Genomic DNA, 16725 nt, shown 5'->3' with positions numbered 1-16725 from the left:
GTCTGCACCAATCAGCTTGCCTAGAGATAGCTAAAGAAGTTGTGGATGGAGTTCTGGGCCTGGTGTCTACAGATCTGAGTTCAAATTTAGCCTCAGACACTTACTAGCTGAATGACCCTGGACAAGTCATCTAAACCTATTTGCTTCAGTTCCTCATCTGTAAAATCATTTAGTCAAGAATGGCTATAGAGTCCTTAGTACAGTACCTAGCATATAATAGCTGCTAAATAATGTTTATTCTCTCCCTTCTAGTCTCTCCTGAGCTCTGTAGGCATCTCAAACTCAACATATCCAAAACAGAATTCATTATCTTTACATCCAAGTCTCTTCTTTCTTCTGAATTTCCCTATTTGAGAACTTCATCATCTTTCCAATTACCAGTCATCTTCAAACTAGATTCATCATACTTCCCACCAAATATCCACTACTACTACTTCTTTCTCCTCCTCCTCCTTTTCTTCTTCTTCTTCTTCTTCTTCTTCTTCTTCTTCTTCTTCTTCTTCTTCTTCTTCTTCTTTTTCTTCTTTCTTCTTCTTCTTCTTTCTTCTTCTTCTTTCTTCTTCTTCTTCTTTCTTCTTCTTCTTTCTTCTTCTTCTTCTTCTTCTTCTTCTTCTTCTTCTTCTTCTTCTTCTTCTTCTTCTTCTTCTTCTTCTTCTTCTTCTTCTTCTTCTTCTTCTTCTTCTTCTTCTTTCTTCTTCCTTCTTTCTTCTTCCTCCTCCTCCTCGTCCTCCTCCTCCTTTCTCTCAGACCCATTCCCTTCTCTCCATTCACATGGTCCCAACCCTAGTTTAGACTCTTCTCACCTCTCTGGACTATTGCAGTTGTCTCCGGATTGGTCTCCTTATCCCATCTCAAACGCTTCCACTTCCAACATTCCCAATTGTTTCCCCTAAAGCACAGTCCTGCTCACGTCACCCCCTTATTCCGTTAACTCCGATGGCTCCCTATCACTGCTTGGATAGAATATACAACTCTGTCTGCCACCCCAAGACGTTTGCAGCTATAGTTCATATTACTCCCTCCCCAGACTTCTCTCTCTCCCTTCTCTCTGTCTTTCCCACATAGTTGCCAATTTCCCCTCTCTGAGCCTTTGTACAAGCTGTCCCCCACGCCTGCAGTGCCCCCCCTTCTCATCTTTTCCTCTTGAATCGCCTGGTTTTCTCCAGGATTCAATTTAAGTGGCACCTTCTGCCCAAGATCATTCCTGATTCCTTGCGCTGTTGGTAGCAGTAGCCCCTCCTCTCCACAATGCCCTTGCCCCTTAGATTTATGCCTTAGTACCTCTTTAGCGTCTCTGTTAGAATGTAAGCTCCTTGAGGGTGGGGACTGTTCTAGCCTGGCTTTGTATCTCCGGTGTTACTCACCTGTATAACTCCATCACTGAATGCCTGGACCACTGCAATAGCCTGCTACCCTTCCCTAAAAGCCCCAGTGGCTCCCAGTCTCTTATAGGAACAAACAGAAAATGCTTTGTCTGGCATTCAAAGTCCTTCATAACCTAACCCCCTGCTATCTTTCCAATCTTCTTTCTCCATACATTTCCCTCATACATCCTCTCAGCTCCAGGACCAATCCCCTCCATGTCCCGACTCCTGTCTCTCATGCTTGGGCATCCCTTCAAGCTCCAGCTAAATCCCAGCTTCGGTAGGAAACCTTTTCCATCTCCCTACGTTTCCCTATATTGATTCTTTCCATCTCACCCTGTATTTAATTTGTCTGTACATAATTGTTACGTATTGTTTCCTTGAAAGCAGAAAATAGCTTGCACCTTTCTTTCAGCCCCAGCCTTAGGTCTGGCACACAGTAGGAGCTTAATAAATGCTTATTGACTGATTATTATTATAATCAATTATAAATTATTATTGACTGATAGTGCTCCACCCTGGATGTAGGCTGTATTCAGCCTCCTAATTCCAATCTATCCTGGCTGATTCTATTCTGATTTGGAGGGGGCCTGTGTTAGGGTGAAGGGTGTCAGAATGAAACTGGATGCGTGGAGATCTTCTATTGGGGAATGATTAAAGAAATTGTGGTACACAAAGGAATATACCTTGTGCGGTGAGAAATGATAAATATGTAAAAGAATAAAGAGGATAGCGGGAAAAAATAATCGAACTAATTAATGCAAAATTAAATTAGTAAAATCAGAAAAATAGTATACATGATGAGGATGATGTAAATGGAGGAATTGGAGGAGGTGGGAGTGGAAGGGAAATTTGATGCCCCCAAAAGTGAATGGGAAAACTCAGTATTAATTTGCTGAATTGGGAAACTATTATTGGGATTTTGCAGATATTCCCAGTTCTGGTAGATATTGGCCAGTTTTACTCAATTGCTTTTTTTCTTTCATTTTTGCTATTGCCTCTCTCACGAAATTGAATAAATTGGGAATTTATAGACGAGCAAACTGCGGCTCAGAGAAATTAGCTGATATGATCTTGCTTTTTTAGTTAGTGTATTTAGTAAAATATCGGAGGAGAGATTCGAACTCGCGTCTTTTCCTACTTCAGAGACTCCCTCATTGTCCTCTGATTGAAAGGCCAAGGGGAGGGGTTCTTTGTGATCTCTGTTCCCGCCACACCCAGTCTGGAAGCTGAGCACGCGAGACTGGAGTACGGGAGGGGGGAGGGGAGGAAAACAGCTCTTTGTGGCGTACGAAGAAAAACAGTAACGCTAAGCCAATGAGCATTGAAGTTTTGAAGGAGGCGCGGCTTTTTGTGGAATCAAAGCTCGACCATCGTGATTGACGCTGTACAGCGAGCCAATTAGCTCCCACCCCGCTGCCACTGCAAGCCAATGAGCATGCCGACATTCAGAATGGGGCGGGTCCTTTCGGATAAAGGCTGAATGGGGCGGCGGGCCTTGGCGTTGAGGTCTGTGGGTGTGGGGGAATATTGTGGTGTGTGTTTTGGCTCGGAGTTAAAGAAAGAAAAAAAAGAAGGGACAGTAAAAGGGAAGTGGGACAACGGGGGCGACAGAGTTCTCTAGAGCTTCCGTCCGCAGACAGGAAGAACGTCAGCGGAAATTGCGTATTCCTCACGCCACTTCCGGCCCTCTCGAAGATGGAGGCCGCGACGCCGGACGTTAGGTGACGTTCGCAGTTTTAGTGAGACTGGGCCTTGTGGCGTCTTTGGTTCGTTCTCAGCCAAAAGCACGTCCTTGGGAAAGCCTCCGACTTGTATTAGCCTACAATCACCCGAGAGAGGGGAGGGAGAAGGGTGCTCGCCTCACCTCTTCCTCGGCTCCACGCACCTGCGCAGTCTCGCATTTTCACCCGGCGTATCAAGTTTTTTCATCCGGCAAATGGGACTAATAACCGTCTAATAACCGTCTCTGCCCCGCTTTTCAAAAATCCATAAACATTTATTAAGTTCCCCCCTTTTTAAAAATAGTTTTTTTTAAATTTTCAAAATATGTACATGGATAATTTTCAACATCGACCCCCACAAAACTCGTGTTCCCATTTTTCCCTCCCCCCTCCCCCCGTCGGCAAGTGATCCAATACATGTAAACACGTGCAACTCCTCTATATGTATTTCCACAAATAACGCCGCGCGCACACGCGCGAATCAGATCAAAAAGAATAAAAAAATAAGCAGCAAAAAAAAAAAAAAAAAAAAGTGGAAATAGGGTGTCGTGGTGCATGCACATTCAGTTCCCACAGACTCGGGCTCTCTGCTGACCAATGGAACTGGCCTGAATCATCTCGTTGTTGAGGAGAGCCCGTCCTTCATGTTTCCCTGTATAATGGTCTGGCCCCGCCCATTTCCCTCAGCATCAGTTCAGGTAAGGCGCTCCAGGCCTTTCTGAAATGCTCCCGCGGGTCGTAACTTATTCAGCCTTTCTCCAGCTGAGGCAGTTTCCAGTTTCTCGCCACTACAAAAAAAACTGCCCCAAACATGTGCGCGCGTGTGGGTCCCTTTCCCTCCTAGAAGATCTCTGGGATACAAGGCCCGTAGAGACCTGTAGGCCCCTTTCAACCAGTGAGAGGTGACACGAGCTGGTCCTTAGCCCTCGGGTCTGAGTTCCGGCTTACTCGCCACCGGACCTTGGACAAGTCACTTAATCCGCCCTATCCCTGCCCACCTCACGTGATCCCGCAGGGGATAGATGGGAAGACCTACTTCCATTTCTACTTCCGACTGGGGCAAATCACGGTCTCAGCCCGCCCCAGATTCTTCTTTGTAGAAGGGCTACATTACCGGCGTCCACGTCCAAGCCTCACCTTCCTCCCCCAGCCTCCTAATAGCCGGGGAAAAACCTGGGCAGGAAATAAAAAATAGCAGTATCCTTGAATCCTCTCCGGCCTCCCTCCTCCCTCCCACTTTCCTTCTGTGTTTGAGAGGAGAAACCATGGTTTGCAAAGGGCCTTGCCAGCCTGGAAGCTGCTCCGCTTGCGCTAGGAGACCCGCCAGCAGGAGAACTTTAGGCACACACGTAGTTTATGCCGGAGGCTGGGAAACGAAAATGAAAAGGAACCGCTCTTCCAGAAAAGAGAGTCAGCCTGGTGCAGTTCAGATACAAATGCATTCAAAAGCTACCACTAGATGGTGAATTCTAATCAGATTCGCGCTTCAAATGAAGGAAATGGCCGAGAGAAAATTTGCTTGGCTGGACTACGTATTTATTAAAGGGATTCTGTTTGTCTCCCAGTGGGGTGGGGGAAGAGGTGAAAGGAAAAGGAAATAAACTTGAAAACTGAAAACATGAAAACTCTAAGTCGCTGCCGAGTGCCCCAACCGTTGTTAGCTGTCTTTGGACGTTGCACCCACTTGTATTTTTCTAAGTGACCAAGAAGGAGCGTTGATCTAGACATTCAGTTCTCAAGGACACTAATCCTTTGTTAAGGTCCTATTGTGTACGAGACACTGGGGGTGCCAACAAAAACATACATTCCTGTGCCACAAGGAATTTGCTCTTGACAGGGAGGGAAAGTTGGGGAGAAGGGAGAGTTTTGGGAAAAAGTTAAATTCTGTTTTGGTGGATGTCTTGGGGGAATGACTTTTAGGCCTTGGGGAGTCTGTAGAGACGGGAGAAAGCAAGGTGAGATTGGGGAACAGCTAACAGAGCAACTTAACTGGGACTTACAAATTTAAATACAGGACAGGGGGCACGAACAATAATTCTGAAAAAAGAGCCACGGCTGCAAGTCCTTAAATGCAAAGCCAGGGAATTTTAAAATATTTTATATTTAATATATTTTATATTATATTAAAATAAATATAATATAAAATATTAAGAATAACCTTGAAGTACTTTGACTAAGGCAGTGATACAGCCAGACTTGTGTATTGGAAAGAAAAAAAAAGTTGATGGCTTTGTGAAAAGTAAAGTGAAAAGGAAAAAATCAGGAGTAAATGATAATAGCATTCACATACTGCTTTAAGATTGCAGAACATTTTTAACTCGTCTTATTCGGTTTTCATAGCAACTCTGGGAGAGAAGTGCTATTATCAGGCTCATTTTTTTCAGAGAAGGAAACGGGCTAATAGGTTAAATGAATTAAGTATCTGAGGCATGTTTTGAACACATCTTGGCTTCTACTCTATTGCACTATGACAGGATTCCAGAAGAGATTATGAGAACTAGAAATAGGGTGATATAAATGGAAAGGGAGGAGGGAGGAGATGACGGGTCGATGTATGTATAAGGTAACTGATTAGATGAAGTGGGGGTGGTCAAAGGAGATAAGTTTAGAAGAGAAAATAATTATTCAGGTTTGCACATGTTGCGTTTGAGGTGCCAATGAGAAAGACACCCAAGTGGAGATGCTATGGATTTGGATTTCAAGAGAAAAAATAAGGATGGATATATAGATTTAGGCATTAGAAGCTTAAAGAGGATAGCCGAACCTTTGGTTATAATGAAGGTAAAGTCACCAGGTTTAGGTGGAATGGGGTAGTAGAAGAGATGGAAATTCTGATCAGATAGGCAAGGGACTGTATGTTTTGGTTTTTGTAGGGAAGAAGGAATATGCCTATAAAGTATAGGGGTATCTTTTAGGAAAGCAAAGATTGTAGAAATGATCTATTTATCTGGTTTTTATTGTTAAATCCCTGGTGGGTTAGATTCCAGTAGATCCCTAGCTAAGGTTCATGAGCTCAGTCCAGAGAACCCAAATTGTCCAAACTCAGAGCCACTTAGTGTAACACTGGGGAGATTTCTTGTATACTTACTGCTAGTTCTCTTATCTAGATGCACTATTTCTGGATTCGTATATATATTTTTAGTTAATAAACTTTATAAAAGGTACTCATGCTTTGGAATGTTCAGATATGGGTTGAAGGGAAGACCCTTTCTTAAGAATAACATTGTAATGAAACACGTGGTTCTGATAAAGAAGAAAAGGGAGAGGAGTTTAAAGAGTCTGAGGAAGTTGCACTAGAAATTTATTGATCAATTTAGATTTACAAATAAGACATATAGAAAATGAAAGGGAAGGACAATAACAGGTTGAAAACACAAGAGTGACACCTTCCTGTCAAAGTATCTGGGTGTGCAATTAGCTGAAGATGGTAATCAAAAGGGGCTCTATTGGAGACAAGAAAAGAACAAGGAAAGGACAGAACTTCCATGTGCCCTCATAGAATCTTTCTCAACTCTTTCAACCAGGAAGCACAGAATAAAAATGATCAAAGGAAATTGAAAACATTAAGATTTCAAGACCAGGGTACACCTTATGCTAAATCACACTGTCTCTCCTACATGACTGGCACTAAATTAATTTTTGCTAAGAAAATTAATGCACGTATGTAGCATCTTTCAGCTGTAAAATACATGTCCTTGACTCAAGACCCCCATCATTCTAGGGGAAAAAATGCAGAAAGGATAGAGAAGTATGTGTGTTGGATAGTAATAGAAAAGACTGGTTTAGCATCCTTTATTAACTCAGCAAACATTTGTTGAAAGCCTAATATATACATACACACACGCACACATATGTGTATGTGTCTATGGACTACCTTGCTCAATAAATATTTGTTGCTGTTTCCAATGTCTTGCCTTGCCTACCCCAAGCAGAAAATGATGGTGGCAGCAGCTGATTCTTCAGGATTGTCTCTGTACTTGCTGGTTCACATTTGGGCTGTTAGTCCCAGTGGAGGGGAGTGCTGCTGCTGTGGTCCCATGTTGCTGCCATGATGTAGTGATAGGCCCAAGCTGGACAAGAAGCAGGCAGGCGGTCCCAAGGGAGCACCAAGCTGTCATCTCAGGCACCTACAGCAAAGGGCAAGCAGGTAAAATTGTAAAGTGTTCAGTTCTGTACAGAACTCCTACAGCCACACTCCCTCCCTCCTTTCTCAGCAGCTTTAAGACTGCTCTCTTAGGTTCTTTGCTTAAATGGAGAGTCTTAACTCTTAGGCTGAGATCAAAGCATCCATTCTCTAAAGCTGGAACCAATTTTTTTTTTTTTTTAACCTTGTGGGCTATTGGATTTCTGGCTCAGCCAAATGCAGAGAAAGAAGGAAAGTGGGAGGGAGGAAGGAAGCCAGAGAGAATTCAAGAATACTGCTGAATACTGCTATTTTCTATTTCCTAACCAGGTTTTTCCCCAGTTTCTCTGCTATTAACTGATAATTTGGAAAATGTTCTTTCCAAGATCTTTTTTTTTTACTTAAGCAAAAACTTCTTTTATTTTCTCTTCCACCCAAGGGGACCATATGACAGGTAGCTTGTCATAATAGGGCACACATGAAAGGCTGAAAGTAGAAGAGGTGGGGCTGAGTGTGGAGGAGTGTTCTCAGTGGATAAACTGACCAGGGTTTTCCCAGTCAAAACTGTAGTGGAAAGAGCCTGAGTTTATGAGTCTGCAGATTTGGTTTCTACTTCCAGGTCTCTGTCTAAATGGGTCTTTGGCCTTAGTTAAGTCTCTTCTCCTCATGAGTCTTAATTTCCTTTTTTATAAAAAGAAAGGGTTGCATTTGATGGTATTTTAGGTCTTTTGAAATCCAAAATGCTATAATGATTATGATTTGAATACTCAAAAAATTCAAAAGTACTCAAAAAAAGTTAAAATATAAGAAGAGTCTTGAAGGAATAAAGATATCTCAAAATACTTTGTAGGGAAAGCCTAAATTAGAAAGCAGTATCCAGGCATTGGTGGGATTATTTGGGTTTATTGTATGCATAGAAACCAAGGCTCATTTATTTACTTATTTTTTAATGTAGCCTGAGTCCCACTGGTGGGAGACTCTCTCCTCATTGATGATCATCAGTGGTTATCCCCCACCCCCCATATGAGGGGCAGGTGGGAGGAAGAGAGGAATGGAGACATTAGCGTTCTTCTAGTTCCAGAGTCTCTTCAGTCTCTCTGGGTTTTGAGAGAAAAGATGGCACAGATCATCTCAATCTTTTCCTTCAGCAAAATGAAGTAGGATTGAGACATTGATTACCATTGACGAAGAAAGTCTCATACAGACGAGCTTTAGGAATTGGACTATATTCCATCATCAGCAAAGGAGTTACCTCTTTATCCAGCCAACTGGGCTACATTGTGGGTGTCTTTCAGGCTTGAAGTGGGGAGGGCCATCATTGCTCTATTTATATGTATGGTTTTGACTGGGATAGGATTAGAACAGGAAGAGATGGAAGAGTGGGACACTGGCAGAGCTGAGTGTCACTGAATGACTCTAGAAGGGCTGGTGTACCTCGGGAATGGAGGCAAATTTTGGAGACAAAATGTCATATTAGAGAAAGGTTGAAAAAATATTGAGATCCAGGAGAGAGCTGGAGGCCAGTCCTGACTTTGTCATTAAATAGCTGAGATTGGGAGATGATTAAATGAGAAAAAATAATAAAAGCATGTTATACTTCTTGTGTGTTTTACAGTTTGCAAAAGGTTTTTTTTTGTTTTTGTTTTGTTTTTTTTAAATCAAAACAGTTCAGTGAGGAGAGGCAATGAAGTACAGTATTTGAAAAAGACCCACAGTTTCATTTTCCTCCTTCAGCAAAAATTCGGATGACATTCACTGCCTCCAGTCTCTAGAGATGGCTTCATCATTTACTCTGGACATCTGGATGCCATGCTCCTAGTTAAGAGAATGTCCAGACTTAGCTCAGTTGAGGCTCAGGTGATAATTCATTTGAAGACTGTCCTTATGGCCTTCCTAACGTTGTAGGAACTTAAGGTAAACTGGCAGAGTTTCCCAGAATTCAAGTTATCTCTATGCCAAAATGATATGATACCTCCCCTTTTACAGATGAAAAAACTGAAGCTCCAGTAAAGCCATGTGGTTCAAGTGGTGGATCTAGAAATTAGACATAGGTCCTTTGATGCAAATTCCAGTGAATAGGGTTTTTTTTTTTTTTTTGTTTGTTTGTTTTTTTTAATACTACATCATGCTTCAGGTAAACCTTTCTCAGCCTCACTTTCCTCATCTATGAAGTGAGGAACTGGGAATAATTATCTCTGCCCTATTTACCTCAAAGGGTTATATGGATTATATGAGATAAAAGACATAAAATTGCTTTATTGTAAGCTTTATTATGTATTTTATTATACATGTGAGAGACTGGTGTGAGTTACCAATACTATTACTATTCTCTCCAGAGCGGGCCTGGGCTTACCTGTCACTGGGAGGGGGGGCACTCTCCAGTAGTCCTCCACCTCCGGCATGTCTTCCATACGATGCAGGCAACCACAAGCAGGGTGGAGGAGGACAGTAGCACTGGAATGATGATCACTGGGGCCTGCAGACTAACCACATCTGGAGACCACGGGAAGAGGGGAGAGGTCTATCAGAGACAGGCGGGATGGCCTCTCTAGGGAGAGAGAAGCCTTTTTCTGTCAATCAGCAAAGTGTTGTTGGTGTCCATTTGCAGGGCATCCAGTCCTGGGCCTGACTCCAAAAAAGAGGAGACACAGAAGAAACATACTTCCCGCCTCCTCCCAAATTGGAGAAGGGAGCCACATGGATGAAGTCACAGCAGCATCCAAACAGTGTTGATGTTAAGGGCAAAAGGAGTTAAAGGAAGGAGGGAAGGAGGGATTCTGTCCAAACTGGGATTTTCAGGACAATCTTCCCAGACCAGAGTGGACATGCGCCTGATCAGCCTTGGCAGTGACATAGGATTCAGGTAAAAAAATAAGAGGAAAACATCACAGGTGAAGGAACTAGGTATATGTTGGAAGGAGTTTGTTAAGCTGAAGAACAGAAAATGTCCTTGGAAAGACAAAAACTACAGAGATAGGATTGACTGCTAGCTGGGTTCTGGTTTGTGTCCATAGCTCAGGGTTAGATCAGCGGATTTTACCATAGTGACCAAGGCCAACTGTGCCAGGGACTATCAATACTTCTTACTTGGGTTACTAAGGCTCGCCATATAAACAGTAGCTAATGAGTATTTACTGAGGACTCCTCCAAAGTCAATATGGGTCTTGTTGCAAGGAAGGGAGGCCATACCTAACCTTCTGAAGCCTCAGCTTCCCTAGCCTGGGCTTGAATGGAGCAAATAGGAGCTCCCAGGAGCCTCGGTTTTGCTCCTTACCCTGCCCAAGATCTTGGCATCAGTTCAAGAAAAAATAACTGTGGCCTGCATGATCCCGTGGGGCCTTTTGTGGTTCCCCTGTTCCATGGCTCTCAGAATTCCTTTCCCTTCTTTTCTCTCAAGATGGGGAATAGTCCAGTAAAAAGAAGCCCAAGTAGGAATCAGGAGACCTGAGTACCCGCTTGGCTACTAATATGCTCTGCAAATTAAGGTAAGTCTCTTAATATAGCTCAGTCTCATTATCCTCTTCTATAAAATGCAGATAATACCTATACTTCTTTTTTGTGGAGGTAAACTTAGACAACGTAGGTAAAAGTACCTTGGGGGAAAAATGAACATTTATACAAACATGAGCTATAATGATTACTTTCTTAGAGAAGAGAATTTTGGAATCATTTGATGCCTGGGGGTGGGCATTAAGAAGAAAAAAGAAGAAAAACCTGGGTATCTCTCTTATAAAGAGCTTCAGAATCAGAAACTTAATTCTTCGCAGGATTTAGAACACACCATTGGTGCTTGCTGATTGACTGATGAAGCTAAGTGGATGAAGGGAGGGCAAGGAGTCCTATGCATGTTTTATAAAACGCAGAGTTGGTCAGGGTTATTAGACTTTTGCAGGGGCTATATACCATCTCCTGGATCTCTATTTCTACCAGTTGGGATCCTGGCATGAGAGTCCCAGGGTCCAGAGCCCTCATTTAGATTATTCCTGCCCCCAAATCCCTGGATGGAGTGATGACAGAGGAGGGGAGGTCCTAACCTCTTGCCAACTAGAACTGGTGTAGGCTGAGAACAGCTGGTGATGGGGACCAGAAATGGTCACTGACCCCTGGCCCCACAAGCATAGACTGAGGTAGAGTGAAAAACCCCCAGGAAACCTGAGCAAGGTGGGGATCCCTACTTACTGCATCGATAGTCGACACTGGAAAAGTTGCATGGATGATAGATGCTCATTAGTAGAGGTGCTCTTCAATAGAACTGTCAGGTACAAGATGAGGGTGAAGCCTGATGTTCTCAACTCCAAGCCTGTGAATGATCCATTAGCCAGAGGCATGAACCCAAGACTTCCCCAGCTCTGGCCTAACCTCACCCTTTTCCATAAAGGGCCCTTGCCATCAGAAGCTGGCCTTCCTCTCAATTCTTCCCAGCCCCTACTTAGAATCTGGCTTCCAGAGTCTGATCTCCTTCCTACTGGGCCTTATTTTCCAATCTAAGCATTGAGAGAGACCAGAGGGATTATCTATTTCAATCTCCCACGGCATTCAAGAATCCTCTTTACAGCATCCTGATGGTGGTTATCCAAGCTGTGTTACAACACACCCAGTGATGGGGAGCTCATTGCCTTATATGGCAGCTCATTCCCTTGCAGGACAGCCCTGTGGGAACGTTGATTCTCCAACTAAAGGCTATCAATGAATCTTGATTGACATTTTAAAGGCAAAACAAAGTACATTTTGTCTTTGTCACTGTATACAGTGGTGTGCTAGGAGAGGGGATTCATAAGTTTCTGGAAACAGAAATAGCTTCAAAAGAAGTTCAGCTAAATCATTTTGTGGTGAAGAATGATCCTTAATAGGAATTACACAATTTCCTGTCTTCTCAAGAGTGACATCAGGGAGGCAATCCTGGTTCCCCAATACTTTCTCCTTATGCTTGAATCCTGAGCTGTGGGGATGTTAGGGTTAACTCTAGGACACTGGTGATGTTTTAAGTGTTTTTCTTATCTAAAATTAAGGAGTTTGACAAGATTGTTGTTAAAGTCTCTTTGAGCCCTGACAGTGTCCTTTCCAGTTCTGACTTTATATATGATTCCCTTCATCCTTATACCTACGAGGTACAAGGTCAGTGAAGATTTTCATGTGTGTTTTCTTTACTAGGCTTTGAACTCCTTAAAAGGAGAGACTGTCTTACTTTGTTCTCTCTTCCCAACCATACCAAGCACAGGTTCCTACCCAGAAGGGACAGTGCTGTATAGTAAAAAAAAAATGCTACCTTGGAAGCCAGAAAGCTTACAAACTTCCTAATAACTAGTTATTCAAAAATGGAGTGGGCTGCTGTAGTAGGATTCCCCTCATTGGAGGTCTTTAGGCAAAGGCTATGTTGTAAAAGGTGGGTTTTTTTTGGGGGGGGTTATAGTTTGGACTTCTGAGGTCCTTTCCTATTTTGATATTCTGTGTCTTGGGTTCCATATTTAGTTTTATTAGTTATTAACCATGTGACTTTGTGCAAACCACCTTTTCTTTCTACAATTCCCTACATTGCAAAATGAGGTAGTTGAACTAGCCAGTCTCTCTCTAGTCTATTTTCTTATTCTAGCTCTTATGTTCTATAGGTTTATGATTTTATTCTATTCCCTTTTCAGAGAAAATTTATGAAAGTGGAAAGCCTGTGAATTTTGCAGAATCAGTTGCATTTTCTCTCTAGTCTGTGAGAGAAAGGGATCTATCTTTTTCATTCCCAAGCTTGGTCACACAGCAACCTGGATTTTTGGTGGTGTGGAAGAGGAGATAGCGCAAGAAGGAGATATAGTGGGGCTGGCTTTGAAAGCTCACCTGAGAATTAGAATTTGATGGTCAAAAAGCAAATGCCTCATGCAGGCTGGTCAAGGTCAGACTGAATGGGACAACAGGATACATTAGAAAAGCCGTCCCCTTTGGTCTCTCCCTGCCCAGCCTGTGTGAAACCTCTATTCTAACAACATTAACTACTTCTTTGGATTATGGCAAAACAGGTCCACATTACAGTGGCTATAAGGATGGGCTAAATCTCTACAGAGGGCCTTTGGAAGGGACCTTCAAGATGATCTGATCTAATCCCTTCATTTCCAGGGAGGATAGAACTTTTCCAAAGTAGCTGGGATTTGTACCCTGGTCTTCTGACTCCATAGAAGTTTCTTTGAGACCATTAATGAGATAAATTCTAATAAGGATAAATGTGAAGCTCTATGTTTTAGGTTCAAAAATCCACCAAACAAGAAGATTGAGGGGATGGGTCTGGGCAACAGTTCACATGAAAAGACCTAGGGGCTTTAGTGGCCTGCAAGCTTATTGAATAAATAGTGTTAATGTGGCATCTAGAAATGTTCATGTCAGCAGACTATGTTACTAAAAACAGTCCCCAGAATAAGAGAGGGGAAAGCCATACTATCATCTACTTTAGGCAGACCAACTCTTAGTATTATGGTCAGTTCTGGCTGCTACCTTCTAGGAAGGACATTGACAACTGGAGGGCATCCAGGGGAAGGTGAACAGGATGTTTAGGGACTCGCACAATGAAAGGAACTAGGGCTGTTTGGCTTGGACTTGGGGGGAACATGTTAGCTGACTTCAAATATTGAAAGGGCAACCACGTGGAACACAGATTAGGCTTGTTTTGTTTGGCCCTGTGTAGCAGAATTAGGAGCAAAGGGACCTATGTTGCTTGAGAAGCAGATTTGGGCAGAAAAAAAAAAAAAACCCTTGTAACAATTTGAGCTGTCAGAAAGCAAAAGCAAAATAGGAACTTTGGGAGGCAGCAACATTCCCCATCACCATTGGACAAGTCAAATGGAAGCTAGTTGAACACTTGTCTCCAACTGAGACACTGGATTAGTAAAGTGTGACTGGGGACATTGGGATGGGAGAGGATTACAGGCTAGCCAAGGAGGATAGATCCAGTTGGGGCGCTGTACTGGGGGTTCTGGGAAAACAGTGGGGATCTGAATGGAAAAGGGAGAAGGACATGGAAAAGAAAGTGGCCTTGAAGATTCTGGAAACCCTTAGGGACCAATGTCTAGTGCCTCTTTCCATAATCCTTCTGCTTAAAGGGCCAGCTGTTCTGCACTCTATCCCTGGTTAGAAAAGAGCGCCTTTGATCCCATAAGGGATAGGGTCTTAGGAGTCTCTGAAATTAGAGAAGGATCTATGCTGCTGGCTTTTTTGTTAGGGAAAAATCCCAGTTTCCAAATCAGTCTTCAGATCCCAGGGCTTATCTACTCCAGTACTATGGACACAAAAAGACTCCAGGGTCTAAATCCAGTACTTCTCTTCTATCACTCTAGCCGACCTTATCCCCAAGGTTTCCCAACACTCACCTGGGAATCCTTGAGGCTCCAATGAGAGGTTCAGGCTAGGCTTGGGATGAGAGTATAGTCCCCTTCTGTGGCCGCTGCCTCAAGTTTCTCCTTTTGCTCTGGCTCTAGGCTTGGTTACCGGTGTACCAGGTGTGGGCAGGTACTAATACTGTCCTTGGGAGGAGGGGAGGCGGGGAGGGGCCTCGGTAAGAGTCAGGTCTGCCCTCTGGAGGAGAACACTTGGAAGGACCTGGTGTAAGGACCAGCTCTTTAAAAAAAAGAAAAAAGAAAGAAAGAAATTTAAAAAAAAAAAAAAAAAAAAAAAAAACCCAAATGCAGCAGAGCAGGAAGGACTGGCTGGACCTCTGTGGTGGGGTCCCTCTTGGGAGCCTGGACCATGAGCCTCTTACCTCTTTATAGGTCTCCTATCTCAGGGCTCTTTCAAGATTTCCTTGGAGTGTGAAATGAGCCATAAGTGCTCCTAGAACTAGCTGTCAAATCACCTAATACTTTAGAGTCACTTCTTCCCACCCCCACGCCCACCTTTTTGCCTTTTCTCTGAAAACATCACTAGGAGAGGGAACATTGACAATTACTAACTAGGAATTTGGATAAATCACTTAAATTTATTAGAGAGGACCTTTATATGGTTACAAACAGCTTGGTTATATCTCCTTTGATCCTTTCTCCCAGCAATCTTGTAAGGTAGTTAAGGATAAAGAATATATCTCCATTATAGTTAGGGAATGCAACTGAGAGAGTCATCAAGCTAGATTGTCTCTTAACTGGATAGAACCAAAAATCAATCCTCTATTATAGCCCATACTGGGCAGGAATTTCCTCCGTAATGTTCAAGACAAGCAGTCATTTCACCTATGCTTAGAAATCCCCAATGATGGGAAACCCAGTATTTCTTGTTAGCAATATTAAGAACTTTTTTCTTATATCGATCTGAATTACTTCTTCAGCATTCTGCCCATGACAGAACAAGCTTAATCTCTCTTTCACAAAATAGCCCATACTCCCAGCATTTATACTTCTCTAAATATCTGCCTTGTTAAACATCCCTAATTCCTTTGGATGATTCTCAGATGACCTGGCTTTGAGTTACATTGTCTTCTTCACTCTTCTGAAGATGTGTTCTACTTTGCCAATGTCCTTTCTAAAACACTGTAGTCTGATTATGGAAGAATACAATGAGAGGCTATCTTATTCTTGATTAGAGTGAGGGTTCACTGGCATTCATGTGATATCAAAGACCTGGGAAAGGTCTGTGGCTTTTGTGGAAAATTTATGTGAGGACATTAACAAGTTTCAAGTTATGAAAAGGCTGCCATCTATACTCATTGGAGAGAGAACTTGCATCAATGAGATCACAAAAATGAAAACCATTGCAATATGGAAATATTCCACTACTCACAGAGGTATTATACTGACCTTTTGGGCTATTCATGCCATATTTGAGTCATAATGAATAAGCAATTTACTAAAACCCTTAGGTCTTTTTCTGTCATGAACAGTTAGCTATATGGTTTAGTATTTGTATGTCTATTTACCTAAGTATAAATTTTACATTTATAACTATGAAAGGTCATCTCATTGAAGGTTGGGTACTTTGCATAAAGTCATATTGAGCTGGAATTTGAACCTAGCATTATGGTCTAATATTCTTTCCATATAACACATCACTTCTTAATCTCATAGCCTGTCCTGAGAGCAGAGGCTCTTAGGCTCCTGAAGGAAATAAGGAAGAGTAAGAATGTACACCAGTGATTTATTATGATGGGAAGATCACTGGGATGAGAATGGATAGACCTGGGTCTGTGATTGAAGGTCCCTTTCCCAAGCCTATGACTTCTGTCTAACTGTAAAAAAAAAAAAAGAGGGTTGTGGTAGAGCTCTAAAATCTTTTTCAGTTCCAATATCCTAAGTGCTAATATCCAATGTACCAGTCTCTTCTGTCTCTAACTATATTCTAAGGCTTCTTCTAGCTTTGGCAATCTATGTTCAAAGTTCCTGTGACTTTTTGATATTCTATATTCTAACACACCTTCCAGCTCTGACATTATTCTAGGATCTGAAAGCCCTCCCAGTCTGATAAGTTCTATCCCAGTTTTGATATCCTATATGGGGACCCTTCCCAACTCTGACATTCTGTGGCTTAAGGGCCCTCCCAGCTCTGCCATTCT

At 42.6% G+C, this 16725-nt stretch overlaps 1 long non-coding RNA gene across 1 annotated transcript; it reads right to left on the bottom strand.

The window, feature by feature from the left end:
* Nucleotides 1–6532: 6532 nt before the first annotated feature.
* On the bottom strand, nucleotides 6533–14819 carry LOC105749978. The gene is made up of 4 exons (XR_001120821.3): nucleotides 14558–14819; nucleotides 11391–11511; nucleotides 9565–9704; nucleotides 6533–7215 (listed from the first exon to the last, which is right to left on the bottom strand). It is a non-coding gene; the product is annotated as an uncharacterized LOC105749978 (long non-coding RNA).
* Nucleotides 14820–16725: the final 1906 nt, after the last annotated feature.

The sequence above is a fragment of the Sarcophilus harrisii genome, chromosome 3, assembly GCF_902635505.1.
Source record: "Sarcophilus harrisii chromosome 3, mSarHar1.11, whole genome shotgun sequence".
NCBI classification, from domain to species: Eukaryota; Metazoa; Chordata; class Mammalia; order Dasyuromorphia; family Dasyuridae; genus Sarcophilus; species Sarcophilus harrisii.
This window is presented reverse-complemented; position numbering and strand designations above follow the sequence as displayed.